Genomic DNA, 19,183 nt, shown 5'->3' with positions numbered 1-19,183 from the left:
TCTTGGTAAAACTTGTATTAACAACTCGGGTAATGCTTTGGCTTTTTCCCCAAGACCAGTACCAGGGACTCGTGTATTTTCTTCGTTTTCTAATACTGTCCAATCAATCTTTTTCTCTCCCACCTCCCATTCTTTTTCTTTAAGTTTTTCGTAAATGCCGGCTGGCAACAGAACCTTTAACATTTTAAGGATATCGGGATACGTATACTCCCCCATGAGGAGCATGTCTTTTAATTCACGGTGGAACCCTGCAGGATCTTTATCATGACAGGGCACTAAGTTTTTCATTTCCAATAATTCCATTTTGGTCAAGGGTGTGTATACAAATACTCGTTGAAGCTCACCCCCTTCCGTCCGGACGGGATGAACTTCTCGTAGAGGATTCTGTCTGTCTATATAAAATGTTTTCCTTACTGGAGGTGGAACAGGAACGAAATGTGGAGTCAGGAAAATTCTGTATTTGTGTCGGTGTTCTAGAATGATATTAATTAAATCGGTACCTAGGCCTCTCCATCTCTTTAGGAGTAATTCTTCCAATATATTATATAAGGGGCCTGGATCAGAAGGCTGACTTTCATACAATGTAATGAGATGTTGAATCATGTACATACCAGCTAGTCGTTGTTCGTCTGGGAAAAAAACTCAAAAATGTTTGCGCTACTGAGTCATCTTTATATACACTAGTATTGCCAGCCCATTGGACTGCTGACCGAGCTAGTTCCTGTTCATGCATGGTACTAAGTTCACTGTAACCAATTCGTTGTTTCAGTACTTTATCGGTGGCTTGGAATAGATGTTCAAGAGAACATTGTTCTGGTATGGGAGAAAGAAAACGTTTCTGGTTTTCGAGACGTATGGGTCTGTCAAAGGGTTTGTCAAAAGGTCTCGCCTTACCTACATACGCTATTCTATCTGCACTTGCAGTTTCTATATCATCGTCTTCTGAGACTTCATCATCCGCTTTCTCGGCTTCTCTCGCTGCTTTTTCCCTTGCGTGTATGTCTAGAATTTCTTTACGAATCTTTCTGTACATGGATTCTATACAACTTTGTTTACTATGTTTACCATCAGCTATGTTGTCACTCCACTTTATCAGGACTTTCATCTCTTCTTTGTTTTTGCCTGGCTGGTCTTGTTCCCTTATCAAACAATTTATCAAAAACTGTAAGATCATATTTTGTGTCTCCACCTTGTTGTGTGCCATGGCCTCATGAATACTTTCTGGTCTCTCCCCCGTTCTGATAAAATGATATATGTTATCTAAATGTTCTCTCATATCTGGAAAAATGGTCAAATAGTTTGTAACCCGTCGTAAACGTATTGAATATAGGATCATTTGGTCTTCGCCTGGTACTGGATCATATCTGCAATCAGTAAGGTACTGTTTAAGGGCTGTGTATGTAGTTACTTTTGGTGTGCGTTGTAATGCTGCTTCTCTGAGTGTGGTTCGTTTTATTTGAGGCGGGGTGATAGGGGGACCTCCTACTTCTCCTCCTGAAGCGGGATCTTCAACTATTACTGGCTGTGCTGTCGCTGGTGGCGGTGTAGGCGGTAAGCTAGGCGTAGGTAATGCAGGATGGCCCTGAGTTGCAGGCGGATTAAAAGGATTGCTAGGACCAGTGGCCGGAACAGTGGCCGGAGCAGTGGCAGATGAGACAGTGGGAGAAATCGTGTCATCAACAGGAATGTGAACAGGGTTGGGAGGATGAACATTTGGAGGAGGATTTCTGTTTGCATATTCTGGGACAGTGTCATCTAAGTATGAAGAAAGGAAAATTTCTGCTGCGGTCTGTTTATGACGTAATTTAGTCGGGACCAATGGTGGCGGCAAGTTACGGGGTACTTCCGGGATCGCCTTGGGTAGGCCCTCGGCGAGAACAGGATACATGCCTGTAATAAGGGCATTTCTTTGTCTGTCTAATTGTTCTGCTCTAACTCGTTCACCTTCTTCTAGTAGCTCTTTTTCTCTAGCTTTTTCAGATTCTTCTCTACTTTTCTCTGCTTTCCTAATTTCTTTCTCCGTTCTTCTATGCGCTTCTTTACGCCACAATTCTATAGCATCTTTCTGGGATTGTCTGGCTTTCTTTTTCCATAGTACTTCTTCTACTCTCATGATGCATTCAGCATCCCATGTCCCTGAGACAGGCCATCTATATTTCTCTTCCAGATCCTTAGTATAATCAACCCATAAGTCTAAGTACAGTATGGCATCTAAGCCATGTTTTTGGTACATAAAATGACCTGGAGTGTCCCTAGGCGGGACGGGAACTGCTTCTTCGAGTATCCCTTTCCTAGTTCCTATCTGACGTAATTTCGAGAATAGCGGCATATTTGAACTTACTTGAACGTGAACACAATAAACACAGTAATGAATAGCAAACAATCATTCATACCACGACATTAAACACATTAAAACATTTCAGACTGATACCTGGTACATAGAAAGCATAAATTCTGAAATAATACTAGAAGACTGGATCACTAGATGCACTGCTAAAACAGTACAGACATACCGGTCCCATAAAGAGACACGTCATACCGTATTCACCTAAGTGAACACATCTGGACCGGGTCTGTGTACCCAGACCCGTCTTGACCGGGCACAAATTAATGAACCCGTCTAGATGCGTTCCCAACAACGGTACTCACCGGGAAGCAAAACTGAAGGCCTCGGAAACTGGACTGGACTGCTACGACGTCTACGCTGCTACTACGCATGCGCTTCGGAACAGGTGGACCTCCGGATACCTCGGACCTTGCTCTCTCGGCTTGGGCTCTGGTCGGGACTCTCCGCATTCCTCACCGCCTCGTCTGGATGCCGGACCGCAGTCTCCGTCTCCTCCGTGGGCCTGAGGGAGATAGCAGGAAAACCCGCAGGTGTGCACAGGGATCCGTCACGGCTGTAGAAGGGGTCAGGGGCCTGCGTTACATCGCCGGCGAGTGGGGAAGGGGAGGGGTCCCTATTCGGGCGCCAGATTATGTGGTAAATAAAATTACCGGGACTATTTTTCTATACATTAAATGACAATAAAGGATAGCTCAATAAATGAGAGGCAGAGTCCGTGGTATCTGAGTCATACGGGCTTTAATCAAGATTCTCGAGAACCGGGACATCGAGTTCCATCACCACTAAGGTTCAGGAAGGGATATTCAACATTTTATTAACATAACACATTATATATAGTAAAACAGTATAATTGAAATGAATACAGTAGGCGTAACAAGTGAAAAGAGAGAGATAAGAACACATGGGCGTAAAAGAGGGCGTGTACAGGGGCGTACACGGAGGTGTGTACTGGAAACCTCACAGAAGTGTCATAGGTAGGTGGATGCATAGAGAGATTCTGCAGGGTCAGCAGAAACCTTTAGCATGGGTGCGTGCGCAACTGAGCATGACGTGGTATTGACGTGTAACTGGGGAGAGCTGGGGGGGTTGACTTTAGCACTAGTAGAGGAGTCTTGGTGTCTGGGATGTCAGAACGACCTGCACCTATAGCATATCTGGTATCTTGTGTTTGGAGGATGTGTTATCTGAAGTAAAAGGTCTCTCGGGCAGAGGCCGTTCAATACTGAATGCTAGTGCGTGCATACGTGTCTTGGTGCAATGCGTGGGGCCATGGGCCTACCATGGTAACGGGTTCAGTAAATCACTTGCAAGGAGGACAGGAAGGCCGGGCCCTTTGCTCTGCAGCCGGGAATATGTTTACCTATTTCACTAGACTGGAATGTGTTTTCGAGGAGGCTGAGCAGATAACTGTAGGCAAAATACTGTCTTGGCAGGCAGGCCAGGCCGAGCCGGGCACCGCTTCGCTGGGCAGGAAGTAAGGCAGAGGTCAGGGATGCATACCTAAACCGCAGCTTTCAGAGACAGAAAAGACTCGGAGCCTCAATTAAGGGCCTGGCTCGACTGAGCCAGAAAAACGTGGAAAACGTGTGCTTCGCGTTATTTAAAAGTGCACCATGTAAAGACGTTGGCACCATAGGCCTAAAAGCCAAATTAACGTGGTTTTCTTGGAGAGCTGAATAACTGACATGTTAACGTTGGACGCAAATGCATATGCGTCTTCATGGCAGGCACGGGAAAGGAATTACACGACATACATGGAACATGGGTGCATGGATAGGGTGCGAGTGGGGGACACATTGATTACCTAAAAATTTCTATTTCCTCAAGACCCAGTCTCTTGTTCGAAGCTTAGATCTTAGGAACGATTAGTTAAGTGCCTAAAATGAGAAGAAACTCTGCTAATAGACTTCCCAGGGTGGTGGGCAGTCACCATGTGTCCCATGGTAGACACCATGTGAAGAAGTTCTGCATGAAATGGATCATCAGATTACTTCTCCGCATCTGTCATGTGAGCACTCAATCTCCTTTACTAAAGACAATGTTCTTCGCAAGTTATCTTTGGTCAGCAGATGATTGCCTCTTGTGTTTGCTCCCCAGGTCCTTTTTATGTGTTGCCTCCTCTTCTTTATTTCTCTGATTGGTCCATTGAAGAAATTTGGTGTGTATTGCTCTCTCGAACATCAATGTCGGAGGACTTTCACCTGTGGTTGATTGGAGTGTTGAATGAAAAGCTCTCAAGGTAGAATTCAGCACAGATTTAAAATCTAGCTTCTCAAGAGTAGCTCGCTGCACTGCTTTCTTTAGCATACTCACAAAATGCTCAACAAGTCCGTTGGCCTGAGCCCACAAAGGTGTGCTGTTCTGATGCTTTATATTCAAATGCTCCAAGAATTATTTAAATTCTCAACTGTTAAAAGGCGGGCCATTGTCAGACTTCACTGTGGCTCGAACACTCCATGTCACAAAGATGCAATTAAGTCTTTCAATGGCTCGTTCCTGAGCAGTAGATGAAAGATCTCCAATTAATGGAAATCGTGAGTGTTCGTGATAATCACCAGCAGATTATGTCCATTGCTGAGTGGCCTGAAAAATTCAATGGTTATTCTTTCCCATGTATGATTTAGGAGTTCTTACATGTTCAACGTTTGGTGAGTAGTTTTTGTAGAAAGGCAGTTACATAAACAACAGGCCTTTATCCCTTTTCAACCCTGTAATCAAGGTAAGCAAATCAGACTTGGTCTTGGAGAGCTCTTTTTGTGGCAACGATTCCATGATGGCCATCATGGGACACTTCAATTATTTTCTTTCACATATTCTCCAGAATCAGAATTCTCAATCTTCCCTCCTGTGCTATGGACAGTTCATTCTTAAGATTTTTGTATTTTTGATATTCACCATCACTTGTGAGCGGTCAAGTGTGTTGGTTCCATGAGTGATGTGTAATTATATCATTCAACTTTAACATGTCATTATCATGGCCCGTGGCAGTGATAATCTGGGATAACGAAATAGCGGCTGGTGTGTTTGATTTTACAACGAAGTTGACACAGACCTCAGTTGTCTTTAATGGAGTACCGTGACCTTATATAGGCACTCTTGAAAAGTAGTCAGCAGGATTGTGATCCTTCCCTGGTGTAATTCTACTCTTGTAACAGTAGTTCCCATTGTTCAATGTGAGGAGGCATTTTGACCTCTGGATAGCCATATATAGTCAGTAAAGTTTGATGATCAATTATCAGCATTAAAGTTTTTCCATACAGGAATACATGGAAATGTTTGCAAGCCCATACTACAGCTAAACTTTCTTTTTATGGTTGTGAGTAAGCACATTGTGTTTGGGACAAACTTCTACTTGCATATGCCACACTATGCCTTCTAGCATTCGTCTGACCACTGTGCTGTGCAAGGATAGTGCCTAACACTTCTGGGCTACTGTCAACAACCGTCCTGATTAGCTCAGAAGCGATCGCTCCTCACGCTGCTCCCTGCTGATATAAGTGGTATCGTAGCGCTTCTGCCGACTGATCATTGCCTTTAATTTGAATTGCGCACTGCTCGCTCTGCTTACTGTAACTAATTGTGCCTGATCATATCGACATCGTATCGCTATACTGCTAGACTGCCCTGCATTTATTTTTCAACTGTGCACTGCTCGCTTTGCCTGCTTTAACTATTTGTGCCTGATTGTGCCGGTGCCACTGCCCATTTATTAGCGATTTCAGGTTGTGCCCCAATCTCGTCCTGTTTCGCTTTTGGGCTTGCTGCCATTTTGTTGTTTGTTGTTGTGCCTCCCAGCCCGGCTCTCCACCCCGCTCCCGCCTCCAAGCTGCTCCTCCCTCGCTCCGCCCCCTCCATGATCCATTTATGACAGATGCCTTTGCGCGCAGCGTTCACGTGCAGCGGTCGCTCCCCATACACGCCGAAGGTACGCCAAAGGTAAGCCCGTCTACGCCCATCCGTGCCTGGACCGCGCCCAGTGCCAGACCTCCTGCCCCCGTAAATCCCGATCCAACCTGCATAACGTACGATGCCACAACCCTCTCTGCACTTAACCCCGGCCGACTTCCAAACTGCTACCAAGCCGCCAAGGACACACCCATGGACCCTTCACCTGCCTTTCCTGCAAGTTCGACTGCATCAGGACCCACACCAAATCCACAAACTCCAAACAGAGCTTCGACACTAAGCACCTTAAGTGCATCCTGCTCAACACCCGCTCGGCCGACAGACACGCCATTGAACTTTGGAACCTACTCGACACCACATCACCAGATGTCGCCTTTCTTACAGAAACCTGGATGAACGCCTCCTCAGCACCCGACATCGCCATTGCCATCCCGGACGGCTACAAGATCATCCGAAAGGACCGCATCAACCAAACAGGAGGAGGCATCGCCATCGTCCATAAGAACACCATCCACATCACGACCAGTTCCGACGATAATCTCGCAGCCACCGAACACCTTCACTTCCAGATCCACACCGACCTCAAGGCCACACTCAGAGGCACCTTCATCTACAGACCACCAGGACCCGGCACACAATTCAGCGAACACATCACCAGCTTCATCAGCCCACACGCCCTCCCCTCCGTGGACTACATTCTACTGGGAGACCTCAACTTCCACCTGGAAAAGAACAACGACAACAACACCACCACCCTTCTGGACAACCTCGCCAATCTCGGACTCAAACAACTTGTGGACACCCCCACCCACTGTGCCAGGCACACGCTTGACCCTATCTTCACCTCCAGCAAGCACGTCTCCTTCAATCACACCACAGCTCTCCATTGGACGGACCACAGATGCGTTCACTTCAACTACAAAAAGACTACGACCCACAACCACCCACAACCAATCCCCCGCAGAAACTGGAACAAAATTACCACCGATCAACTCTTCACATTGCTTCACCAAAACCCTCCTGCCAAATCACCGGACCTAAACCAAGCAGCCACCAACCTCACACAATGGATCACCCACAGCACTGACGAATTGGCACCCTTGAAAAACCATCAAATCAAATCAAGCAAAAAAGCCCCCTGGTTCAATGATGACCTTAAGAAATCCAAGAAGATCTGTTGCACCCTCGAGAAAGCCTGGCGAAAAAACCCAACCACTGACAACCTGACCACCTTCAAGAACGTCACCCACAAACACCACCAAATGATCAGATTCACCAAGAAATCAGCATTCAAGGATCGACTTGACAACAACGCCCACAACAGCAAGGAACTATTCAACATCGTCAAAGAGTTTTCCAAGCCCTCCGCCGGCACCAACGACATCACTCCTTCCCAAGACCTCTTCGACTCTCTAGCCTCGTTCTTCCACAACAAAATCGCTGACATACATAACAGCTTTGAAGACCAGTCCACCTCACCCACCTCCGAACTTAAACCCCGCTCCAACAACCTCTGCGCCTGGAACCCAATCACCCCTGAAGACACCATCTGCCTGATGAACTCTATCCACTCAGGATCGCCAACCGACCCATGTCCTCACCACATCTTCAACAAAGCAGACTCCATTATCGCACCCCATCTCCGAGACCTCATCAACTGCTCCCTCAACTCCGCGACTTTCCCGGAAAGCTGGAAACATGCCGAACTCAGCGCCCTCCTGAAAAAACCCACAGCAGACCCCACTGAACTTAAGAACTACCGCCCCATCTCGATCCTCCCATTCCCTGCCAAAGTCATTGAGAAAGCCGTCAACAGTCAGCTCGCCACATTCCTCGAATCCAACAAATCCCTCGACCCTTCACAATCCGGCTTCCGAGCCAAACACAGCATCGAGACCGCCCTCATCGCAGCAACAGACAACATTCGTACTCTACTGGACAACGGAGAAACAGCCGCCCTCATTCTACTTGACCTCTCCGCAGCCTTCGACACAGTCTGTCATAGCACCCTTATACAACGCCTCAGCAACGTCGGAATACAAGGAAAAGCATTGGACTGGATCATCTCTTTCCTCGCCGGAAGAACCCAGAGAGTCCACCTCCCCCCTTTTAGATCAGAGGCCACCGAAGTCATCTGCGGCATACCACAAGGATCATCACTCAGTCCCACCCTCTTCAACGTATACATGAGTCCCCTCGCATCCATCGCGCGCCAACACAACCTCAACATCATCTCCTACGCAGACGACACCCAGCTGATCCTATCCCTCACCAAAGACCCAAACACCGCCAAAACCAACCTACACGAAGGAATGAAAGAAGTAGCCGAGTGGATGAAGAACAGCCGTTTAAAACTGAACTCGGACAAAACGGAAGTCCTCATCTTAGGATCAACCCCCTCCGCCTGGGACGACTCGTGGTGGCCACCGGCCCTGAGAAACACACCCATACCAACAGACCACTACGCAACCTGGGCTTCATCCTGGACTCCTCCCTCTTGATGACCAGACAAGTCAACGCCGCCTCATCATCATGCTTCAACATCCTACGTATGCTCAAAAAAATCTTCCGCTGCATCCCCACCGAAACAAGAAAGACGGTCACCCATGCACTGGTCACAAGCCGACTGGACTATGGAAACACCCTTTACGCCGGAACCACAGCCAAACTACAGAAAAAACTCCAACGCATCCAAAACGCCTCAGCCAGACTCATCCTAGACATTCCCCGCCAAGCTCACATTTCCGGTCACCTGAAAGACCTCCACTGGCTCCCCGTCAACAAGAGAAGTGGAGGAGTGTGGCTCAAGTGGTTGGAGCGGCAGACCCTGATGCAGAGGTCTGGCCCGGACCAGGGTTCAATTCCCCGCCTCGGCGGGTCTTGGGCTCAAATTTCCCCGGACCTGACAATTCTCGCCTTGGTGCCTATTCCAATCATGGAGTCCCACTCTGTAACTCTGGGCAATAGCTTGCTTAATCTCCACAACGGCCCCTCGCAGCGGGATGCCTGGCTTTCACCTTGGGGATGCCCAGTAATGGGTTATCTCGCAGGGGAATACCAGGACGGGTTCCCTAAGCAAGCGCTGGGACGCTTTCGGGCAGCCATGCGCTCTACAAATCAAATTTCATTCATTCATTCAAGAGAATAACGTTCCTTCTCCTCACCCACGCACACAAAGCCCTCTACGACCTAGGACCTGAATACCTCAACACGCGCCTGTCCTTTTACACCCCCACCCGCCAACTACGATCGTCCAATCAAGCCCTCGCCGGAATTCCACGAATCCAAAGATCCACCATGGGGGGAAGATCCTTCTCTTACTTAGCGGCCAAGACCTGGAATTCTCTCCCCACCTACCTCCGCCTTACACAGAACCACCTATCCTTTAGAAAACAACTAAAAACTTGGATATTCGATAAGTAAAGTACCCCCCCCCCCTCTATCAAGCGCCTTGAGACCTTATGGGTGAGTAGTGCGCTATACAAATTCTAAACTTGAACTTGAACTTGAACTTCTGTATTAAGCTTTAGATTAAAGTATGCCATTTCAGTAGCATTCTCAGTGGCTTGTTTAATTCTTTTAAAGCTTTTCTCACATTCATCTGACCAATGAAATGAAACATTCTTTTTCGTCAAGTCCTCAACGGAGAACTTATAGTGGCAATGTCTTGGATGTATCTGGAACAGTAACTGGCCATGCTGAGAAATTAACACACCATAGCACATCTTGTGGGGGATCAGCATTTGACAGTGCTTGTTCTTTAGCAGGATCTAGTGCTATACCCCCATCAGAAAAGATATGGCCAAGGAACTTTAGCTTTGTCTTCTGGAACTCACCTTTTTCTGCATTCAAAGTCAAACTTGCTTCAGCATATATGCAACATACATGTGCAAGAGCTTTATAGTGTTCATTTGGCTTAGCTCCAAAAACCAATATGTTTTTGTTGTAATTGAATGCATTCATGAAAGGCTATATGATACATCAAATGACACCTTGAAACAGTTCTGCAGCGGAGGGCTCACCAAAACATAGGGCTATATTTACAAGGGCCTTGCATCATGGTTGAACATGCAGCATGGTGCATGGTTCAATCATGGTTCATGGTACATAGTACATGCATGATGCAAAGCTCCCAGTCATATTTATAAAGTCATGCGAAGCCACTTTGCGTGACTTTGAATGGCATCATAAATATGGAGTAATGCAGCGAAGGTTCCCATGCCAGCTCCCTGTCACTGCTGAGACTTAATGCCAGACTCATGCAGTTCACTACTGTTGCTTATTTTTGCTGTTATCCACTGTTTGCTTTATCCTTTATTACTGTTTTAGCTTTTATTACTACTGTTGCTGTGTTCCACTGATGCGTTTTTTCTACGGCATTGTTTTTACCTTTTTTCACCAACGCTATTCCTCCTCACCATCCGATCATTTTCCTGCTCTTTCCCTCCCACTTTCTGCCACTAGCAGAACCCCATCCACTGCCCAGGATTTACCTATGGAGGCCCCAGTGTGTCCGTACCGCCAGCAGGCTGAAGGCATGCCAAAGACAAGCCCATCTGTGCCTACTCGCACCTGGATCATGCCCAGCATCAGGAACCCTGACCATTTCACCCCATGCAGCTACACTGCCGCAGACCTCCAGCCATGGACTCCAAATGCATTGAGAACAACCACTGCTGCTGCATATCTCCACAACACCAGAGGGCCATTCTCCTGCCAGCACTGTCACTTCACCTGCAGAACAGAAGCAACCAACAACACCAGACACACCTTAAACACAACATCATCCACCATGCTGACCAAGACCACCACAACACATCTCCAGTGCATTCTACTCAATACTTGATCATTCAGAAAACATGCCATGGATATCTTAAAAATGATCTCATACCTCACCCGGCCGTCATCTTCCTCACAGAGACCTGGCTGAACCCTGCCTCCATGCTGGACATTTTAATCACCACCCCAAAGGTTACAAGATAACACACTAGGGATGAGCCAACAAACACAGAGGTGGAATTGCCATCATATACAAAAGACATCATCCACTGCGCAACCTCCCCAGATGACTCAAACTTGATAATGGAGAACCTCAACTTCCAACTCCTCACATATGGAAAAAGAACCATCATAGGCACCCTCGCCCACAGACCACCAGGACCATTCCCCAGCTTCTACAACATTGTCCCTGACCTCATCACCCTGGTTGCCATCGACTTCAAGCACTACATCTTCCTAAGTGCTCTCAACATCCACCACGACAACCCAGGTAACACCAACACAATTGACCTTTTGCAAATCATAAACAACTTTGGCCTCAAGCTACTTGTCACTGACTGCACCCACATCGCAGGACATATGCATGACCCTATTTTCACGCAGAGCGACAGAGTCAAGTATAACCACATCCTGCAGCTCACCTGGACCGACCACTACAGCATCCACTTCACCATCGCAGGAACTACCAACACTAGCACCACCCCCCCCTCACTCGATGCGCATAGACTCGAAAATTGTTTCAAAAGTCCGGTGGAACAACGCTCCTAACTCCTACTGTCCAGGCACAACATCTGACCCAGAGCAGGCTGTGAAGAAGTCACTTACTTTAATCCACTTGGAGAGAAAACACAATCACCCCCGGCCAAGACAGTCAAGTCCAAAGGACCTACCAGAAGAGCCAGCTGGTTCACAGTGGAACTGAAATCCATGAAATGCAACTGCCGGCAACTAGAAGGATGTGTAGCACCAGCAAAGAGTACTGGAGACCTCACTGCCTTTAAGACAGCACTCAAGCAGTATCACCACCTTGTGAAAGAAACAACGAAGAACTCTCTAGCAGACCTCATAGAAGCAAGCACAAAATACAGCAAGGAGCTGTAGGCCATCATGAAGGAGTTCTCCAACCCTGCAGCAGCCGAAAACGATTTCACCCACTCACAAGAAATGTGTGACACCATGGCAGTCTTCGTCTATGACAAGATCTCAGTCATCTCCAAAAACTTCAAACCCCAACCCCTGCCACCGAAAGCATCAGTCTGCTCACATCCACAAACATAGAACCTGAATGGGAAACAACCTTTACAACGCAACTTTTACAACGCACTACCATTACAACGAAACTTTTACAATGCAACATCCATTACAACGCAAGAATTTACAAAGCAACCATTACAAAGCATTACACTACAACGCACACCACTACAAAGCATGCCATTACAACGCAGTCATTACAACCCATACCATTACAACGCATAGCATTGCAACACATAGTACACTTACGCTATCCAACACTTACCCTACTGTTGCACCCCCTGGAGTTAGAATAGTAATTTGTACCCCTACACTATCCAACACTTACCCTACTGTTGCACCTCCTGGAGTTAGAATAGTAATGTTAACCCCTACACTATCCAACACTTACCCTACTGTTACACCCCCCCTGGAGTTAGAATAGTAATTTATACCCCTACACTATCCAACACTTACCCTACTGTTGCACCCCCTGGAGTTAGAATAGTAATTTTAACCCCTACACTATCCAACACTTACCCTAATTTTGCACCCCCTGGAGTTAGAATAGTAATTATTACCCCTACACTATCCAACACTTACCCTACTTTTGCACCCCCTGGAGTTGGAATAGTAATTTTTACCCCTACACTATCCAATACTTACCTTATATGCAATGTAATGTTATGCGTTGTAATGGTTTGCGTTGTAAATGTGGTATGCGTTGTAGTGGAATGCGTTGTAAATGTAGTTTCAAAGAATTCGTTGTAATGGCATGCGTTGTAATGGTATGCGTTGTAATGGATGTTGCAGTGTAAAAAATGCGTTGTAAAGGTAGGCGTTGTAAAAGTATGCGTTGTAACATCATACATCCACCTGAATACCTGTTCACCTACTGGGATCCTCTCACAACCCAAGCCACAATTGCCATCATAAACTCTGCGCACTCTGGAGGACCCATGGTCCCCTTTCCCCACCAGGTCTTCAACCTCGAGAGCAAGATGATTGCCAACTAGCTCAAGAAAGTCCTGATCTCCTCCACCACCATGGCCTGCTTCCCTGAGAGCTGGAAACACACAGAAGTGATGCCCGTCCTAAAGAAACCATCAGCTGACCAAGCAGAACCAAGGAACCTCTCCCTTCTCCTCTTTCGAGCAAAAATTCTCAAGAAGGCAATCAAGCAGCAGCTAATCTAAAATCTGGAACACAACAACCTCCTGGACTCCTCTCAATTTGAGTTCCAAGTCATCCAGTGCCCCGAGACAACCCTGATTGCAGCCACTGATTGCATCAGGACGCTCCTGGACTGTGGCAAAATGGAATCCCTCATCTCCCTTCAACACCATCACCCATCAAATCCTGATGAACAGACTACACCACATTGGATTCCAGGGAGACGCCCTCAAATGGATCGCCTCATACTTAACTGGAAGAACCCAGAGAGTTTGTCTCTCACCATTCACCTCAGAACCCAAGAAGATCATCTATGGTGTCCCCCAAGGATCATCCCACAGTCTCCCCCTCTTCAATTCACGCAATTCTCCCCTGGCCAACACTGTCAGATCGCATGAACTCAATATGATGTCCTACATCATCAACACCCAGCTCATCCTCTCTCTGACAGAAGACCCAACGTCAACCAGAGCCAACTTCCACAGATGTATGTTGAACGTCACCGACTGGATGAAGGGAATCTATGTCAAACTGAACACAGACAAAACAGACGTCCTCATCTTTAGGAACAACACCTCACTATCGAACAATGCATGTTGACCTCCAGAACTCTGCTCAACCCCCGACCTGACTGATCACACCCGAAACCTTTACATCATCCTGGACATCAAGCTATCCATAAAGGAACAGCTAAAGACATTCTCATCCGCCTGCTTCGATATTCAACACATGCTCCGGAGGATTTTCAGGTGACTCCCAATCACCACCAGAAGCACTGTCACACTAGCCCTCATCACCAGCAGGTAGACTACGGGAATGCACTCTATGTAGGAATCACCACGTGCCTCCTCAAGAGGGTACAGACAATAGAAAACTCAGCAGCAAGGCTTATCCTTGACCTCCGCAGATGGACCCATATCACACCCCACCTCAAGAAGCTACACTGGCTTCCGGTACGGAAAAGATGCCAGTTCAAGAAGTTGATCCACACATACAAAGCACCAGCATACATCAACAAATGCTTGACCTTCCACCAACAAACCAGACACCTATGATCTGCCTACCTCTTCTCGTCGAGCCAAAAGCAGAGTAGGCGCTTGCTTACATCTGCCAGCCAAACCATAGAACAATCTTCCCCTGCACCTCAGGACTGCCTCATCGCTCCAGCAATTCATGAGAGAACTAACGACCTGGTTGATTGAATGAACAGATCACCTCGCAGCAGCTACCAACTCAAGTGCCTTGAGACCCTATCAATTGATTTGCTGCACTATAGAAAGAATGATTCAATGCAGTGTAAATCGCTGGATTGCACTAGTTTGTGCAAGGGAGACGTTCCATGGGCATTGTGATGGGGGATCCCACACAAATCCCATAGTTCTGATGTATTCCCAAAATTACCAAACCTGGTAAACCTTGGATTATACCAACAATATACGCCTCCCCGGGTGAGGCATAACAAGGAGAAATATCTTTGTTTTGCTCCGTTTTTTCCTCTATCTATGGATTGTTTTTGTGCAGGAAGGTGCCCCTTCCTGCAGAAAAACAATCCTGTCTCCAATACACGCACCCTTGCACCATTGGTGCAAGGGTGCCAGCATTAGTGATAGGCTGCCAGAACTGCGCCATCGCAGGGGGAAAGGAAAGGAATGCACCATATTGGATAATACGGTGCATTACCGCCCTTTCCGTGTGATGCAGGGGAGTGTAGAAAGGTAATTTGCTGCACTGCCCTGCGCCACATTTCCCATAAATATGCCCCATAGCCTTTTATATCAAAACAGACCAACATGTGTAGGAAAGGTTTTAATGTACTTGCGTATTTTTCAAGTTCTGATAATAACCCTTTTTAATTTAAGGCGAGAGAAGAACTTCTGACCATTAAATTGAATTATCTTGTCAGCAATGTGTGGACCTGGATGTCGTTCTCCTTTAATTGCTGTGTTTGCTTGACACGTGTCAACATATATACGTACAGCTCCTACCCTATCGTTTGTAGGCACTACTACGATGGGAGAAACCCATGGTGTTGGACCAGTTGGGCGCTTACTAATATTGCGCTTAGGTAATGCTTCAAGTTCTTTTTCAAAAGCTTCTCGCAAATGAAAAGCAATTTGTCAGTCTCCGAGCAACAGGACGGATGTCCTCATTAATACGTAACTTTTATTTAATAGCCTTATGCTTTCCTAAGCCATGAAATAATGAAGGGAACTGACTTATTATTTGGTGGTGAGCATTCATGTTGTATTTCATGGAAATCCGTCCCATATAAGCAGCTGTACTGAAACCATGTAGACAGGCACTTGACGCTGTGCCTTGAGGCACATGGATGGGTTCTTGCACTTTCACTTTCTTATGTTTTATTGTCGCTACAAATGAAGCTTGACTTTTTAAAGGTATCAATGCAGCACATGTATACATTTTGGTTTTTGATAGCGTAGGTTGTGGCAATGGAGATAGTTCATTCTATTTCTCCTCAGGCATAATGTTTATCAATGCACCACTGTCAATAATGAAAGGTATCGAACAATGATTTACTTTCAATGTAATCTTCGGACAATGTTTGAATGACTTTAGTGCTTTGGCATGTCAATCTTTGTTTGATTGACATTTTCCTTCAAGAGCAGCCATACCAACATGCATAAGCTTTTCTGAGGTAAGCATCAACATGACACAATCATTTTCAACACTTTCACTTGATACTGATAATCATTTTGATTATGATTTAGGTGAGGATCAACTTCACTCAGTGTTGATTTGTCTTAAAGGATGACGCCGCTTTGCCTTGTGGATGTGTGTTGAACGTTGCTTCTGGAACGTTCTGGCAGACATTTTTTATTTGAGCTGTGGTGCACCTACTTTTTCCTTCGCTTTGCAAAATGTCACAATATGGTTCTCCTTTCCACAGCCTTTACATATCTGTCCAAGAGTTGAGCATCTACATCCACATCTAAAACACAACTTCTTTTTATGGGTAGACATCACTTTGTGTCCTTTAGTCTTTTGTTTTGCCTTACTTTTCACACTCAGGATGGATTCATTCTGGCCTCTGGCCTCCATGTCAGCAGCTTGTCCATCAGCATGCTCTACAGCTGTGGCAGCCATTAAAACTCGCTCCAGACCAAGTGTTTCTCTCAGCATTCGTCTTCTGAATGAATCTGACAAGCATCCGTCAATAACTTTCAGATGCATAACTTCGTCTATCATTAAATTAATTGAACTTGCAATGTATGATGAGTGTGTCGAGTCTCTTCTCAAATTCATCAATGGTTTTACCAACTTTCTGGCACTCTTGGTCAAGATGTACCATTCGTAATAAACATTTGACATTGGATTAAACTTGAGATTCAACACTTTTTAATCTGAGGATATGTGACTTCTTCATCAGTTTACAGCATTTTCATTATGGCTTCTTTTACATCATCACCAGCAAGATTTTTGAGAGACTTAATCCTCTTTTTGTTTCAGTCTCTTCAAAATCACCAATGAAATCATCCAAGAATTCCATTTATCCCCACATTTTGATTTTTGGTGGTAACAAACTGTGGTGGTAGTTTCAGGAAAGCATAAGTGTTTTAGCCCTTTCTGGGATTGGTTCATAATAAGGTTGGAGCTCCATCCGACTAGCTCATCTGTTTATCTGGAACTTCATGTGAGCCATCTCTAAGGCCTTGAGATGTGCTGGCCTCTGGATAGTCCTTGTGATTTTTGGAAAGATGGCCTGTTTTTGACTCCATGAACACCCTTCACTACTCCAAAAATGTTGGCGATTGCGGTGATTGTTTTGCACTCTCAAACAAAATCCCTGTGCTTTGTCTGGGTTTTGGCACCTTGTGCTGAAGTCGTACTGGCTCACTTTACTGGTGAGTAAATAATTGTTTTATCCTTCGTGCACTCTTTGTGTGTTCTTTGTCATTTTATTCTTTGGCATCTCTTTGCGCCCTCCTTGTCTTCACCATTTTTTTATTGAAATGTTATCTTGCAATTTGTGATTATCAGTAGCTGGTCTTTGAAAATCTGTTTGTGTCTATCGTCAACATTAATTACGTATGACTGCATAGTGAGTAGCATCTCAGTACCTTCATGTATGATAGGACCAGGATGTCCTTGATCACTAATATGTAGATGTTATTGCAATGCTTTCATTTTTTTCAACTTCTTTACAGCGACTAGAGCTGCAATTAGACTACACATGCATTAAGCGTTGGTTTCGTACTTTGACTGCAACACACGTGGCACACACGAGCCAGTTGCTTGGACCACAGCAAACTGTCTTGGAGAGCACTATCCATCTTCCGGTTTCTTATCCCCTAACTCATTGCCAGTTATACTGTCCTCCCCAGACTGGGTTCCTGCCAATGACTATGCCACACATGGAGCTCAGTATTACACATCTTTATTCTTCTGCATGTAACTGAGTACTTAGCATTCTAAACCATGTAAGTGCAAACGCAGCATTCTAAACCTGCCTTTATTGCATTCCACCCTAACACGCACGTCAGAGTTCTACGGAGTCCATCAGGAGCCAAAAGTGTTGCCTCATTTTGCAAAATACTAAAATAGTTACATTATGAGCCATGCGTTTTTCCATTCCACCTGTGTTGACTTGAGATTCACAATCGCATGAGAACCACTTCAGAAAAATTATTATTATTATTATTATGAGTTTTATATAGCGCCTGGTTACCATTAGGCATCCCAGCGCTCAAAATCAGGTCAGTAAGATATCAGTGTATCTTTTCAAGGTTCACTTTTGTTTATGGGGAGAGAATGTGGTCTCGGGCAAGACTGCCGACTTCGAAGCTGGGAGACCAAGGTCGAGCCTCGGTTCCACCCCACGTCCAGTGATTCTGGGCAAATCACTTAATCTCCCAATGCCTACCCAAAAAAAAATGAATGCGTCCTCGTGTAACGTAACTGGTGCTCATGTAAAGCGCTCCAATACCTTCAGGTTGAGTTTGCGCTATATAAAAATCTGCAAAAAAATAAAAAAGTACATCATGATCGGTGTGGTTGCTTAGTGGGCGAAATTATGTACTGCCGGAATCTGAGAATAACCCCTGATAACAGGTTTGAATTCTGACAGCCACATTAAATCTCGTTTATTGCGTAAAGTCTTTACAATGGGTAACAATGTAGTACCTCTTAAAGTGAACATGCTGTCTACAAAACAGCATATGTTGTGTACTCTAGGGCATTGCTACTACAACTTACATATAACCACGTGTCAAACTCTAGCCGAGGTTCGTTTTCAACCGTGTTTATTCCCTTTGCCATTGTTTTTTAGTTTTCCACTATCATCTTCTTTCTTTTTTAATTGTTTTTCTCTCTCTTATTCTGGGTCAAAGTCTGACGTTTACAAATTAGTCCTGGTACCCTAAAAAGACTGATGGAGGGCACACCTGAAACCACCCACTCACACTAAGAGCTGCCCTTGTCATCGAAATCTCACCCTCTTTGCTCCCCTCCCCCCACAGTATGCTCACTACGGAGATTACTGAGTCTTATCTCTAAAGTCCCCTCCGCAGCCATCACTTGATGCTAAAAGCGAACATTATCGCACGCAAAAACATGCACATTTAATCTCAATTCTCATTTTCATTGAGCTTAAAGTGTAATAGAAGAACTTTGTACTTGATAAGATGACATTTAACAGCCCACCTTTTTAGTGACGGAATTTAAGTGAAATTTCAAAATTATGCCAGCATTAGGATGAGCTAAAAGAAAAACAAAGACTAAACCTACGTG

At 45.5% G+C, this 19,183-nt stretch overlaps 1 protein-coding gene across 2 annotated transcripts in view; it reads left to right on the top strand.

The window, feature by feature from the left end:
- ADCY1 (adenylate cyclase 1) overlaps positions 1 to 19,183 on the top strand; it is a 1,293,742-nt gene that overhangs the window by 322,929 nt on the left and 951,630 nt on the right. The window lies entirely within an intron of this gene.

The sequence above is a fragment of the Lissotriton vulgaris genome, chromosome 4_1 (assembly GCF_964263255.1).
Source record: "Lissotriton vulgaris chromosome 4_1, aLisVul1.2, whole genome shotgun sequence".
Lineage (NCBI taxonomy): Eukaryota > Metazoa > Chordata > Amphibia > Caudata > Salamandridae > Lissotriton > Lissotriton vulgaris.
The sequence above is the reverse complement of the archived record's forward strand: the minus strand, read 5'-3'. Positions and strand labels throughout refer to the sequence as shown.